This window comes from Pan paniscus, chromosome 11 (assembly GCF_029289425.2).
Source record: "Pan paniscus chromosome 11, NHGRI_mPanPan1-v2.0_pri, whole genome shotgun sequence".
In the NCBI taxonomy this organism is placed as follows: Eukaryota; Metazoa; Chordata; class Mammalia; order Primates; family Hominidae; genus Pan; species Pan paniscus.
Genome location: NC_073260.2, coordinates 38,971,835 through 38,987,247, shown reverse-complemented (window position 1 = coordinate 38,987,247; position 15,413 = coordinate 38,971,835). Strand labels below are relative to the sequence as shown.

The 15,413-nt window shown below is 41.3% G+C and overlaps 1 protein-coding gene and 1 pseudogene across 2 annotated transcripts in view; one reads left to right on the top strand and one right to left on the bottom strand.

The window, feature by feature from the left end:
• The window catches only part of LOC117981766 (major facilitator superfamily domain-containing 14C-like), a 132,052-nt gene that overhangs the window by 113,726 nt on the left and 2,913 nt on the right, over positions 1-15,413 (top strand). For both annotated transcript variants that reach the window (XR_008626665.2, XR_010109018.1), the window contains one exon: positions 14,821-14,918. The gene's annotated coding sequence lies outside the window, so the exon portion shown is untranslated. The remainder of the gene's footprint in view (positions 1-14,820; positions 14,919-15,413) is intronic.
• LOC100989261 (prothymosin alpha-like) lies at positions 1,877-3,269 on the bottom strand (annotated as a pseudogene).

The window sequence follows — 15,413 nt, the reverse complement described above, 5'->3', positions numbered from 1 at the left end:
ACCAATAACCTTGATATTTTTGAAAGCCTACTTGTTTATTATTTTTCTCTCTGGTATATTGCAACTATTTTTTAAAGAACAACTCAGCAAAATAAAATTCCTGTTTATTGTTGGACAACATTGTTTCACGCATATATCAAACAGACCAAAAAAACCCCCAGCAACTTTATAAACAAAAAAAGGGAAAAAAAAGGCCGGGCGCAGTGGCTCACGCCTGTAACCCCAGCACATTGGGAGGCTGAGGTGGGCAGATCATGAGGTCAGGAGTTTGAGACCAGCCTGGCCAACATGGTGAAACCCCGTCTTTACTAAAAATACAAAAATTAGCCGGGCGTGATGGCATACGCCTGTAATTCCAGCTACTCCGGAGGCTGAGGCAGGAGAATCGCCTGAACCCGGGAAGTGGAGGTTGCAGTGAGCCAAGATCGTGCCACTGCACTCTAGCCTGGGCAACAGAGCGAGACTCCGTCTCAAAAAAAAAAAGGAAAAAAAAGAAGCCTTTTATCTCTGGCCTTTTTGTTTTTGAGATGGAAACTCACTCTGTCGCCCGGGCTGGAGTGCAGTGGCACGATCTCGGCTCACTGCAATGTCCGCCTCCCGAGTAGCTGGGATTACAGGCGCCCGCCACTACACCCAGCCAATTTTTTGTATTTTTAGTAGAGACGGGGTTTCGCCATGTTGGCCAGGCTGGTCTCGAACTCCTGACCTCATGATCTGCCCGCCTCAGCCTCCCAGAAAAAAAAGAGGCCTGAGATTACAGGTGTGAGCCACTGCGCCTGGCCTGTTTTTTAGTTAGTTTTTTTTTTTTTTTTTTTCGAGACGGAGTTTCACTCTTGCCCAAGCTGCAGTGCGATGGCGGATCCTGGCTCACCACAACCTCCGACTCCCGGGTTCAAGCGATTCTCCTGCCTCAGCCTCTCCAGTAGCTGGGATTACAGGCATGAGCCACCACGCCCGGCTGATTTTTTGTATTTTTAGTAGTGATAGGGTTTCTCCATGTTGGTCAGGCTGGTCTTGAACTCCCAACCTCAGATGATCTGCCCGCCTCGGCCTCTCAAAGTGCTGGGATTACAGGCGTAAGCAGCCATGCCAGCCGGCCTTTTTAACCAAATCATATAAACCAACTACTTATAGTACAGCTAAGTACATACACAAAAAAGTTACTGCAATGGTGGGAATAAGATTGTTTTTCAGGGCTGGGCGTGGTGGGTCACACCTGTAATCCCAGCACTTTGGGAGGCTGAGGTGGGCGGATCACGAGGTCAGGAGATCGAGACCATCCTCGCTAACACGGTGAAACCCCGTCTCTACTAAAAATACAAAAAATTAACCGGGTGTAGTGGCGGGCGCCTGTAGTCCCAGCTACTGGGGAGGCTGAGGCAGGATAATGGCTTGAACCCGGGAGGCAGAGCTTGCAGTGAGCCGAGAGCGCGCCACTGCACTCCCGCCTGGGAGAAAGAGCGAGACTAACTCTCAAAAACAAAACAAAACAAAACAAAAACAAAAACAAAAACTTGTAAGAAAAGCAAAAACGACAACAGAAAAACAATCTTTTTTTTTTTTTTGAGACAGAGTCTTGCTCTGTTGCCCAGGCCGGAGTGCAGTGGCGCGATCTCGGCTCACTGCAAGCTCCGCCTCCCGGGTTCACGCCATTCTCCTGCCTCAGCCTGCCGAGTAGCTGGGACTACAGGCGCCCGCCACCGCGCCCAGCTAATTTTTTGTATTTTTAGTATAGATGGGGTTTCACCGTGTTAGCCAGGATGGTCTCCATCTCCTGACCTCGTGATCCGCCCGCCTCGGCCTCCCAAAGTGCTGGGATTACAGGCGTGAGCCACCGCGCCTGGCCCTTTTTTTACAAGTTTTTTTTTTTTTCTCCTTTGAGATTATAATGAACATGGTCACACCACAAGTAAAGTCAGAAGTAGGACGGAGAACGGTCCGAAGGCTGGTTTGGTCATCCGAGATCATTAAAGGTGGCTGACCCTAACAATATGTACAAAAATATAAAATGTAAATTAAAAATACAAGCAAATTTCTTTTTTTAAAGTACTTTTAAGAAAAAAAGCAGGCCGGGCGCGATGGCTCACGCCTGTAATCCCAGCACTTTGGGAGGCCGAGGTGGGTGGATCACGAGGTCAGGAGATCGAGACCATACTGGCTAACACTGTGAAACCCCATCTCTGCTAAAAATACAAAAAATCAGCCGGGTGTCGTGGCGGGCGCCTGTAGTCCCAGCTACTCGGGAGGCTGAGGCAGAAGGATGGCATGAACCCGGGAGGAGGAACTTGCAGTGAGCCGAGATCGCACCACTGCACTCCAGCCTGGGTGACAGAGCAAGACTCTGCCTCAAAAAAAAGAAAAAAGAAAAAAAGAAAAAAAGCAGGGTCTTGGAAGTTTTGGTTCTTTTTTCCTCCCCTGTTGCAAATTCTTACGGTTTAGGTTGGGTGGTGGAGAGTGTGTGTCATCTGTGGGTGGCACTGCCCATGGTGGGGGGGCGGGCCTCAATACTGGAAGGTGACTACGTTTAGATTCTGAGACAGGAAATAGAGGGTGAATAGGTCATGGCGGCCTTTTTTTTTTAGTTTAACTTTTCCTTTTCTGCTGTCTAGTCATCCTTGTCGGTCTTCTGCTTCTTGGTATCGACATCATCATCCTCATCATCTTCAGCTGCCCGCTTGCCTGTAGCAGACTCAGCTTCCTCGTCTTCATCTCCATCCTCTTCCTCACCATCACCTTCTTTTTCCTCCTCCTCTTCCTCCCCACTTTCTTCCCCTTCTTCATCTACCTCATTGTCAGCCTCCTGCTCCCCATTTTCCTCATTAGCATTCCCGTTAGCAGGGGCATCTCTTCCATTTTCCGCCGCTTTCACAACTTCCTTCTTCTCCTTTAAGTCCTTGCAATGATTTCAGAGCTGGTGTCTACAGCTGCATCTGACATGGTGGGGCACGCCGGTGATCTGATGCAGGGGATTAAAAAGAAAACGAGAGTTCACGGACTCCGGCGATAAAGCTGCCAGAGTCTGCGGCGGAGGCAGCCGCCGCGAGCAAGGAGCTGGACAAGGAACAATGCAAAGATGGCTTTTCAGAGCAGCCAGTCGGGATCTTGAAACTATTAAGGCCTAAAATCATTAGCACTGTTTTCTCCCTCTAAGACATATGTGGCTTTTCACTTTATTTTCAACTGAATGCTTTCGCTGTTTTGGGTTTAGCAAGCTTTTGGTCTTAAAAATATCCAACAATGCAGTTAAGAGGCCAAATGACCTTTATGCATGAAACATTGTTAAGATGAGGAATTTTCCCATAGAAAGGTGACCAGATTTGAGGAAATTATTTAGTCAGTATAAACATTTATCTGGATGTAAACAGTACAGATTTTACTTTCAGGCTTTCCTAATAAAGTTTCTAACAGACCTGGAAAGGAGAAGGAAGAGTAACATCTGTTGCAAAACCCCAGTTACGTGTAGGACAAATAAGAATCTGGGAGAGAGGTGACTTGCCCAAGTGACACACCGATTTGGGATATATTAGGGAGAACCATTAATTCTTGTCCATAAGGCTTGATTTAGAATTGTTTTTTATTTTAATGGAAGTTCTGTAGAAAGAAAGGAATACTTGGAAAAATTGAGCCACTTGTAAATACTTGGAAGACGAGAAAAGAGAATGGTTTAAAATCTTCTTACCATATCCCTATTCTCCTCCTCTTCCTCCTCATCATCAGAATCACAATCAGTCAGTCAAGGTTGGCACTTTATTAGTGTGAACAAGGTCAGTATGAAAACACAAAGTATAGGGAAGTTGTGACACCCAATGTGTACAATTTCTAAGTCACACCTCTCTGTTTCACATTTATTTATTTATTTCTCAGTTTCACTTTAATATGGCTATAGGACCACCAGGTTCGATTGCCTGTTGCATGGTAACAAACCAATGCACCAGAACAGTGGAGATTGCAGCAGAGAAAGAGTTGAATAACTGTAGGGCAGCCGAACGAGAAGACAAGACGAGAGGAAACTTCAAATCTGCCTCCCTGAGAGGTTTGGGGATGGGGATTTTAAGGGGTCTGGACAGGTGATGGGCTAAAGTATGGGGATTGCTGACTGGTTGAGAAGTGGGGAGTGAAGTCATGGGACCAGGAGATGCTGAGTCGTTTTCTTGGTAGGGGTTTTCAGACGGTTGGCATCAGCCATTCTGCTGGAATTCAGGATCTGAAAAACACCTTAAGCAATTCTTGGGTAAAAAGGTCCAGTGTCAGATTCTATCTATGGGAGCAATGGGGGAGCAGGTGGTCAGTGTGCTGCATGATCCTCGATTAGTTAGCAGCTGCAGGGAAATGAGTCAGAGCACACCAGTGCATGCTGGTTGATGCCTGACTACAGTACAAGCCTAAAGCCTGGCTTGTAATTCTCATTAACCCTGTGAGGGTGGGTTTTCCCTTGGGCTTTTGCCCCATTCTAAGCAACACTTCTATGGATATTTTTGACTACACGTTTTTTGTAGTGCACACTGGAAAATATTCTGTGTGCTCAAATTAATTTTTTTCCAAGACTGTTTCTCATTTTAATATCCCAGAGCTTCTCTTGCATTTTAGGCTGCAATGGGTGAAGAAAGTTATATCTTCATTCCTTTGTCAAAAATTTATTGAGTGCCTGGGCACTCAAGTGCTGTAATCCCACCTCCTAATACTGTCACATTGGGGGTTAGAGCTTCCACATGTGAATCTGGGGGAGACACAAACATTCAGTCCTTAACAGTGGAGTAGAGATAAAACACGTTTGTCCACAAGCTAATAATTGTCAAAGCTGGAGGATAGGAATGTGGGGGTTCATTCTCTATTTTTGTGTGTGGAATTTTCCATAATATAATTTTTTTAATACAAGTAGACTCACAAGAGACTAAGGACATTTCCTGGGGCATATAGATATAGATATACATTTTTTTTTGAGACAGAGTCTCGCTCTGTCACCCAGGCTGGAGTGCAGTGACGCGATCTCGGCTCACTGCAACCTCCGCCTCCCGAGTTCAAGCGATTCTCCCACCTCAGCCTCCCGAGTAGCTAGGATTACAGGCACTCGCTATCATGCCTGGCTTATTTTTTTGTATTTTTAGTAAAGACGAGGTTTCACCATGTTGGCCAAGCTGGTCTTGAACTTGTGACCTCAGGTGATCCGCCTGGGCCATATTTTTTATGCCTTGTAATGAATAAACAAATAGCCTGTAATCCCAACACTTTGGGAGGCCAAGGTGGGCGGATCACAAGGTCAGGAGAGCGAGACCATCCTGGCTAACACAGTGAAACCCTGTCTTTACTAAAAATACAAAAAATTAGCCAGGCATGGTGGCGGGTGCCTGTAGTCCCAGCTACTCGGGAGGCTGAGGCAGGAGAATAGCATGAACCCAGAAGGCAGAGCTTGCAGTGAGCCGAGATTGCGCCACTGCACTCCAGCCTGGGCGACAGAATGAGACTCCGTCTCAAAAAAAAAAAAAAATTGCAATTATTTAGAATTATTTACAATATAACTTGTAACCTGAAGTTCCTTTTCAGGTTATAAGTCCTAAATTTGGATTTGGAAAATATAGCAATCATGCCCTTGGTCTAGAGAAAATACTCATCTATGCATCTAAGTCTTCGCTGCCAAGGCCTGTAAGACTCAGGATATAGGGCAAATCTTCCCTAAGTCATTGGCACTGACCCCAGAGGTGTCACATCTAGAGCCTTAAGCAAGTTCTTCATCCAGAGATTAGAGATGATCATGTCAAGGAGGAAATATAATTTATCCTCAACATCATAAGTTTGCAATTGGACAGATTATCAAGAGAAAACAAGCAAGTTTATTAACACCTGCAGTGTACATCACGCAGGGGAAACATAATCAGAAGGTGACTCAAAGCAGTGGTTTAGAATTCTGGCATATATATGTTTTAATAAAAAAAAAAAATTCAAGAGAAGTGACAAGACAAAGGAAATCAGGTTTAGGCTTCCAAAGGCAGGAAACTATGGGGAGGTAAATATATGGGGAAATGAATGGTAGGTAATGGGTCATTATTAAGTTTGTTTGAAGATTCCTTTGGTGCTATCTCTAAGCTGATATGAGTTATTTCCAGTGAAGGAGAATGTATATCCTGTTTTTAGGTAGAAAAGCTGGGAGGATAGAAAGAGCTCTTCCTCTGTTTGCTTAATTGCCTTTAGCTCAAAAATATTGGTGTCAAAGAGGCATGTTTTGGGGTCACATATTCTGGTTTCTTTCCGTTTTTATTTAGTTCAGTCCTCTAGAATTTTTCTTCTAAGTAACTTAAGTCCAAGAAGAGAAATGCAGAGACATTCTGGATTTGCTTAGAGTCACCTGGATAAACTTATTTATTCTTTCCTCAATGTACATTTATGAAACGCCCACTTTTCAATAACATTTAATAATTTAATGACATAATAAATATATAGTAAAATATATATATTATGTATATAGTATAAATATATTTATATATGAAATATATATGTACTATATATTATATACTATCTATAGCATAGATATATTTATATATTTAGTATATAAATATATCTATGCTATAGATAGTATATAATATATAGCATATATTATATATTTTTAAGTTTAGTAAATATAGGCTGGGCGCAGTGGCTCACGCCTATAATCCCAGGACTTTGGGAAGCTGGGGTGGGCAGATCACCTGAGGTGGGGAGTTTGAGACCAGCCTGACCAACAGGAGAAACCCCGTCTCTACTAAAAATAACAAAATTAGCCAGGTGTGGTGGCACATGCCTGTAATCCCAGCCACTTGGGAGGCTGAGGCAGGAGAATTGCTTGAACCCGGGAGGCGGAGGTTGTGGTGAGCCAAGATTGCGCCACTGCACTCTAGCCTGGGCAACGAGAGCAAAAAACTCCATCTCAAAAAAAAAAAAACAGTTTAGTAAAAATATAGTATATAGTAAATTATATAGTATATAATTTAGTATATATATTACTATATAGTATATAGTAAATTATATAGTATATAATTTAGTATATATATTACTATATAGTATATAGTAAATTATATAGTATATAATTTAGTATATATCTACCATATATACACACATAAACATACTTATACACACATTCACACACTCACAAGTACATGCACATTTATATCAGTTGTGATCTGAAGCCAGAAAAAAAAATTCAAACTTTTTTTTTCTCTTTCTATATCCCTTACTCTTTTGTATGAAATATGATTACAAGGGCTAATAGTTACAGAATAAGTAAGCTAACTTTTCTGTAGTAAATAGTTCACAGATACTTCCTTTATATAGTAGCTGTTTTCTTTTTAGCAGTGCTATGGTTTGAATGTCCCCTCCAAAACTCATGTCGAAACTTAATCCCCAATGTGGCATTATTGAGAGGTGGGCCCTTTAAGAGGTGACTGGATCATGAAGGCTCTACCCTCATGAATGGATGAATTCATTCATAGATAAATGAATTTGAAACTGCCTTTGCAAAAATTATAACAGTGAGAAAATTATGATAGTAAAAGAGATCTGATCTAACCAACCCCCATCTTCTCTTTAGCTTCCAAACTGCCCTCAATTATTCCTGGGCTTGGGCCAAGCTAACTTTGGGAGACAGTTTATAGTTTCAGTGATAATAACTATTCCCCAAAACCAAACTGCGTTTGTGAAACTAATGAAAGACCACCAGGTTAGGAGGATGAGAGGAGCCTGAATTCTGCTAAGTTGTAGATGTAAACAATTAACAGCCATTATTCAGGAGGTCACAAGGTTTGCAACTTCCCCAATTACTCCTGCAGATAACATCACTATTGTAGAACCTAAGACTGCCCTTTGGAGATATCTTTTCAGGTTTTTGCATTTCTGGTCAATGGCTCCACCCAGACCCAGCAATGGTCCTGTGGCCTCACCCAGAAGAAGATTCCACATACACAAGGACCATTTTCCACAACCCAGTGATTGCATCCTCAACCAGTCAGCAGTACCCATTCCCTGGCCCACCAAACTATTCTTGAAAAACCCTAGCCTCTGAATTTTGGGGGAGGCTGATTGGAGTGATAATAAACTCTGGTCCCCATTCAGCCAGTTTTATGTCAATTAAACTTTTTCTCTATTGCAATTCCCGTGTCTTGATAAGTCAGCTCTTTCTGGGCAGTGGGCAAAATGAACCCATTGGGTGGTTACAGATTAATGAGTTAATAGATGAATAGGCTTTATAAGAAGAAGAAGAGAGACCTGGGCTAGCATGTTAACACACTCAGCCCCCTCCCCATATAATACCTTGCTTTGCCTCAGGACTCTTCAGAGAGTCTCCCAGCAAGAAGGCTTTCACCAGATGTTTCCCTTCCTGCTTCGACTTCCAAGGCTCCAGACCAGTAAGAAATACATTTCATTTCTTATAGATTACCCGCTTTCAGGTATTTTGTTATAAGTAATAGAAAATGGACTAAGGCAAGCAGTAAACCAGTTGTTTGAAGTTGAGAGAAGACCTAAGAGTACTGTTACCATACCCTGTGCAAGAGCTGTTCTTCAATTATCCTTTCTCCTTTGGAATCATCCATGACCCAGGTTGGAAATATACACCTAAGCATCCAAAGCTCTGAAAAATAACCAGGAAATTTAGGAAGAGCAAAGGGCACAAGTGCCAAATTAATAAAATTATCTATTTAGGGCAATTATTTTCATTTGTACAGTAGGGTGAAGTAACTAGATTATGTAATATATATGTACTATAGTTACAATATATATTATAACTATCTCTGTAAGTAAAAGCTCTACCTGAAGAGGTAATGTGTAATGAATGAAAGTGTCTCAGAGGTGTTTGAACCAGAGCAACTCCATCTTAATTAGCAGCAGGGTAAAATGAGGCTAAAACCTACTGGAATCTATTCCCAGACAGTTAAGGCATTCTAAGTCACAGGATGAGATGGGAGGTCAGCACAAAATGCAGATCATAAAGACCTTGCTGATAAAACAGTTGCAGTAAAGAAGCTAGCCCAAACCCACCAAAACCAAGATGGTGATGAGAGTGACCTCTGGTCGTCCTCACTGCTATACTCCCACCAGCGCCATGACAGTTTACAAATGCCATGGCAATGTCAGGAAGTTACCCTATATGGTCTAAACAGGGGAGGCATGAATAACTGACCCCTTGTTTCACATATCATCAAGAAAAACTATTAAAATCGGCAATCAGCAGCTCTCGGGGCTGCTCTGTCTCTGCAGTAACCATTCTTTTATTCCTTTACTTTTGTAATAAACTTGCTTTCACTTTACTGTATGGACTTGCCATGAATTCTTTCTTGCATGAAATCCAAGAACCCTCTGGTGGGGTCTGGATTGGTACCCCTTTCCTGTAACAAAAGCAGTACTGGAGGAAGGCTACCAGATAAAATTCCCTGCATCACAATTTGAAAGTTGTGTGATCTTGGGCAAATTATTTCTTATTTCTGTACTTTCATTTTCTCATCTATAAAATTTGGGTGACACTAATGCCTATTTTATTGAGTCCTGGTGAGGATGACATGGGAGAGAAAAAGAGAGAGAATTATTAGGCACAGCCTCTGTCATGTAATATGACACCAAATTGTAGCGAGGAGGAAGAGTAACAGGAACTCTGATAGTCTTATATTTTGCTTACGTTTTATAGTTATGACTATAAAATGGTATGTACACTTTTGAAAGCTGTTCTTCAGTTTCTAATCAAGTTCAGCTTACACTTACCATATGATCCAGCAATCCACTACTAGGCATTTACCCAAGATAAATAAAAAATTAAATTTACAAGTTCTGTTCAGAAGTGTTCATAGCATCTTTGTTCATAACCAGAAACAACCAAATGTTCATCAACAGGAAAACTAATCAACCAATCGTGGTATGTTCACACAATGGAATACTACTCAGCAATATAAAAGAATGAACAACTGAAACACACAACAATGTGGAAAAATATCACAGACATGATTTTGATCAAAAGAAGCCACATACTAAAGAATACATACTTTATTTTTCCATTTATGTGAATTTAACAAATAGGCAAAATTAATTTTTTTTTTTTTTTTGAGACAGAATCTCACACTGTTGCCTGGGCTGGAGTGCAGTGGCGTGATCTCGGCTCATGGCTACCTCTGCCTCCTGGGTTCAAGTGATTCTCCTGCCTCAGCCTCCCGAGTAGCTGGGACTACAGGCATGCATCACCACGCCCGGCTACTTTTTTGTATTTATAATAGAGATGGGGTTTCACTGTGTTGGCCAGGCTGTTCTCAAACTCCTGACCTCAGGTGATCCACCCGCCTCGGCCTCCCAAAGTGCTGGGATTACAGGCATGAGCCACCGCGCCCGGCCCATCTCATTTATGTTTAAATTTACTTATTTAGTGTTTATTGATCATTTAGTTTATGCCAACAGTTTTTACATATACTTTGCTACATGTACTTTCATATATTCTTATAATGATTCTATGATTTAGGCATTATTATTATACAGCAATATATGATACATGGCTAAGAGAGGTTAAGTAACTTAATCAAGGCCACACAACTAGTAAGTGATATTGCTGGGTTTGGGGTCTTTTCACTTACAATGCTATCTTGTCTTCCTTACTGCAGACTGAGTTTGCAAATCAATCTCATAACTAGAACAAATCATGTTAATTGGAATTTATTATTATTATGTACTTAAGCAAACTTTTTAACATAGTTTCAGACTTGTGACCTACACAACTGTGAGAGAATAAATGGGTATTGCTTTAAGCCACTATGTTTGTGATATCTTGTTACACCAGCAATAGGGAAATAATACAGATATCTTGCTCTTTTCCAAACCAGGCACCAGCCACTGCGAAAGCATTTACCACAAAGGATGCTATGGGCACCCCAAAATATGTAATACTATACGATGCCCACATTAGATGTTAAATATGCTTTTCAAAAATAAAATTACTGTTTTACTGAGGGATATATTGGTGACTAGGAGTAGAAAGCCATTCAAGCAACTGAAGCTACAGGGAGTTTGTTTTGAGGATAAAGAGGGAAATCTCATGGACCACCAAGCACAGATAATGAACTTAGCCACTACATGAAAGAAAAGGGATCAGATAGCATTTACAGAAAAGGTTTCCCACACAGCTTCAAGCAGGAGCTGAATGAGAATAAATATAAAAATAGATAATACCAACAAACTAGTTTAAATGCTCCATTTCCCCCCACACACTGCACATTCATGGGTTATTTGATAACATCTTCTAAACTTCTGGTTATGTAAAAGCTATGCAATTTAGGATTTTAAAGAAATATCTAGGGTGGCCACACTTGGGGGGAACAGGGAGGAGGGGTACAGAGTAGTACTTTTTTTTTTTTTTTTTTTTTTTGAGATGAAGTCTCGCTCTGTCTCCCGGCTGGAGTGCAGTGGTGTGATCTTAGCTCACAGCAACCTCTGCCTCCCGGGTTCAAGTGATTCTGCTACCTCAGCCTCCTGAGTAGCTGGGATTACAGGTGCGTGCCACCACATGCAGCTGATTTTTAATTTTTAGTAGAGATGGGGTTTTTCCATGTTGGCCAGGCTGGTCTCGAACTCCTAACCTCAGGTGATCCACCCGCCTCTGCTTCCCAAATTGCTGGGATTACAGGCGTGAGCCACCGTGCCCGGTCCAGAGTAGTACTGTGAATGAAAGGAAAATTCACAGGTCTTTATGATGGCTTGGGTATAGGGGTGAGAGACAATGAGGAATTACATATGATTCCCAGAATTCCAGCTCCTCTATAAGCTTCAAGTGGACAAATGCAGAATCTTTCTTTTTGTTTCCATTGTATCTACAGTGTTCAGCACACAGTAGATGCTCAATAATTGTTTGTTGTTCAGTTATAGAAACCACTGAATTTTGTTCTTTTTTTAACAGGGAAATGACATGATCAGGTAGCTAGTTTTTCAGCAGTGTGGAGGATGAATAAGGCCCAGAGAGGTTGGCAGAGACTGAGAGCTGTCTATCCAAATGCAGCCTCCTTTCCTTCCTGAGCATATAGCTAGCTGACATTTCCCAGCGTCCTCTTAAGTTGGGTGTGGCCATGTGAGCATGTTCTAGCCAACGGAATGTAAGATGGAAGTGATGGAAGTGATGCACACCACTTCCACACCAGCACCTTAAGACCAGGCTGACCCTTTTCCTGCTTTCCCTTTCCACCAGCTGAATTTTGGCAATGGTGACCCTGCCTCAATCATGCAAATGAGACGAATGTCCTTGCAAATGACAAAGGCCTAAGATGGAAGGAGTTTGGATCTGTGAATCATTACATGGAGAAAAGCCACCTGCTGACCTAGAAACTTACTCTGGATGAGATGAGAAATGAATTTATTGTTCTTTAAGATGCTGAATTTTGGAGGTTTATTTTTTCTATCAACATAGCCACCGTTATTAACATGGGGTGGGAGTCAGAGAGTGACACTAGAAACAGGACTATTTTAATAAACCAGGTAAGAGATGATGAATACTGGCCAGGCACAGTGGCTCACGCCTGTAATCCCAGCACTTTGGAAGGCTGAGGTGGGTGGATCACCTGAGGTCAGGAGTTCGAGACCAGCCTGACCAATATGATGAAACCAGTCTCTACTAAAAATATAAAAGATTAGTTGGGCATGGTTGTGTGTGCCTGTAGTCCCACTACTTGGGAGGCTGAGGCAGGAGAATCACTTGAACCCAGGAGGTGGAGGTTGCAGTGAGCCAAGATCACGCCATTGCATTCCAGCCTGGGTGACAGAGTGAGACTCCGTCTCAAAAAAAAGAAAGATGATGAAAACCTGTGATGGGATTGGTGGGGGTAGGTGAAGAAAAGATATGAACAAATTTATAAAATACACTCAACATGACTGCTTTACCTTCAAATTTCTTAAAATCTTGACACTTCTGTAGCTTACTACAAGATTTTCTGCAAGGAGACTTTATTCCCACCGGTTAACTAAAACTTCTCTTTCCAAATTTATTAGAGGCCTAAAACCAGCAAATCCAATCTGGCCTTTTCTTGGTCTTTATAGTTGTCTCCTCTCTATAGCATACGACACTGTTGATCACCCCACCCACCCTGTAGCTTTTTACATGCTGGCTCTAATACCTTCCATTCTTTCTGTGTTGTTGTTTTTTTCCATCAGCTTATTCTTATTCCATGCCCTTCTAAACATAGGGGCTCCTCAAGGTCCTGTCCTTAAATGCATTCTCCTTTTTTTATCTAGACACTTTCACTCTCATGGCTTCAACTAGGCAGAATGTGACTGACCAACAGTGTGGCTCATCCTTGTGAAGGAGAACAGATGCCAATTAACTTGACATGACCATATCCAACCCAGGAAGTGGGTGGGAGGTAGGAAGGCAAATGAGCATCTCTCTCTTCCTATTTCAGACATGAATAGGTTATTTCCTCTGATGGAAAAAAACATGCAGAACTTTCTGTAAGTGAAGGAGTGGACTTTGGAGAACAAGCAGGATTGTCCAATAAATGACCTGAGAACACTTTTTGTGTTGCCTGCCTATGAACAGTTGGTTCCCTGTCCGCCAGGTGGAAGGGGCTATGCCTGAACTCAGCTTCGCAAGAGACCTGGTGGTTGAACTGCTAATGTTTTCCTGAATCTGCATGAACAGGTGGTGTCTAGCCTCACACTTTCAAATGCTAAAGCCTGAATGGTTTACCTCCAGTAAACCTCCAGTAGGAAACAACCTACTTGACTCTAGACTTCTTTTACCCACTGCTGTCACTCACCAATCAGAACCTGTCAGCTCCTCAAAACTTTATTAGTGCCTATGAATTTTCTTTCAAAGTAATACATAACATTTCTCCTTTTTTAAAACCTCCAACCTTCCCTTTGTTCTTCATACATACCCAAAACCACCATGCCGGTATTTATGCCCTGAATTGCAATTCTTGTGTCCCAAATAAAACATTTTAAAATTAGTCTCTCTATTTTATTTGACTTTGGCAATCTTATGCAATTTATTGAATACTGTGCTGAAAGTTTTCTGAGCACGTTTAACGTAGGCTAGGTTAAGCTATAATGTTTGGTATGTTAGGTATATTAAACATATTTTCAACTTATGATGTTTTCAATTTACAATTAGTTTATTGGGATGTAACTCCATCATAAGTCAAGGAGCATCTGTAGTTTGAAATAGTAAGATTACATTATGAAGAAAGGTTTAAATCCCTGATCTGCCTGCAATTTGTCTGAGGCTTGGTTGAGACAATTGCCTGTACCTATTACACCATAGTTCACTTTCCCATCCTTCCTAGGCGTTAAATTGTGTTCCCTTCAGCCTACATCATCCAGGAGAGTTGGGAGACTGGGTGGTAATCATATGTGTGATCAATGCTTCTGAAATTTTGTTTCTTTAGAGAAACCAAAAATATACCACATTTAATAAGAGAAAGTCAATATATTAATATAGAGGAGAGAAGAGGAAGGAAATTGACATTTGCCAAGAGCTTACTTTGTGCCAAACTGTGTGAGAGTCTACTTTAATATCAAGGGTTGTTTGTTACATAATGCTTAACCTTTCTATTATAATGCTTGTTTCCTTGTTTGGTATAGGAAAATGTATCTATTTATTATATGTTTATTAAGTGAAATTAAATTTGCTCATCAATTTTATGATATTTAGCTACTTACAACTTTACAGATATTGTTATAACTAACACAACCAATATATGAGACCATTTAGACTATCTTTCGTTAAGGTAGAATGTACTTATATTCCTTTTAAAGTCAATTATGGTACATGTGAAAATAATAATGATTATAGCAGAAATGCATATTGAAACAGAATCTCACTCTATTGCCCAGGCTGGAGTACAGTGGCATGATCATAGCTCACTGCAACTTATACCTCCTGGGCTCAAGCAATCCTCTTACCTCAGCCTCCTGAGTAGCTGGGACTATAGGTACGTGCCACCGTGCCTGGGTAAGTTTTTTATTTTTTATGTGTACAGATAGGGTTTTGCTATGTTGCCAAGGCTGGTGTCAAAACTCCTGGGCTCAAGTGATCCCCCACCTTGGCCTCCCAAAGTGCTGGTATTACAGGCATGAGTCACCACGCCCTGCCCCCAAAATATTTTTAAAATACGTTATACAACTAGATTTTTCTGTGACTGTTTTTCTGAACCCACACTGACCCCTAGCACAATATATTTATCTATTAACTTTTTTTAGTTGTATATATTTAAGGTGTATCATGTAATTTTGAGACATATATACATAGTGAAATGAATACTACAATCAAGCAAATTAACATATTCATCATCTCACATGGTTACCTTTTATGTGTATGGTTCTATAAACTCTTACTTGAAATTTGTGTAATTATTTCATCACAGGATTCTTGTAGAAAGTTAATGAGTAGGAGGCCAGGCGTGGTGGCTCATGTCTGTAATCCCAGC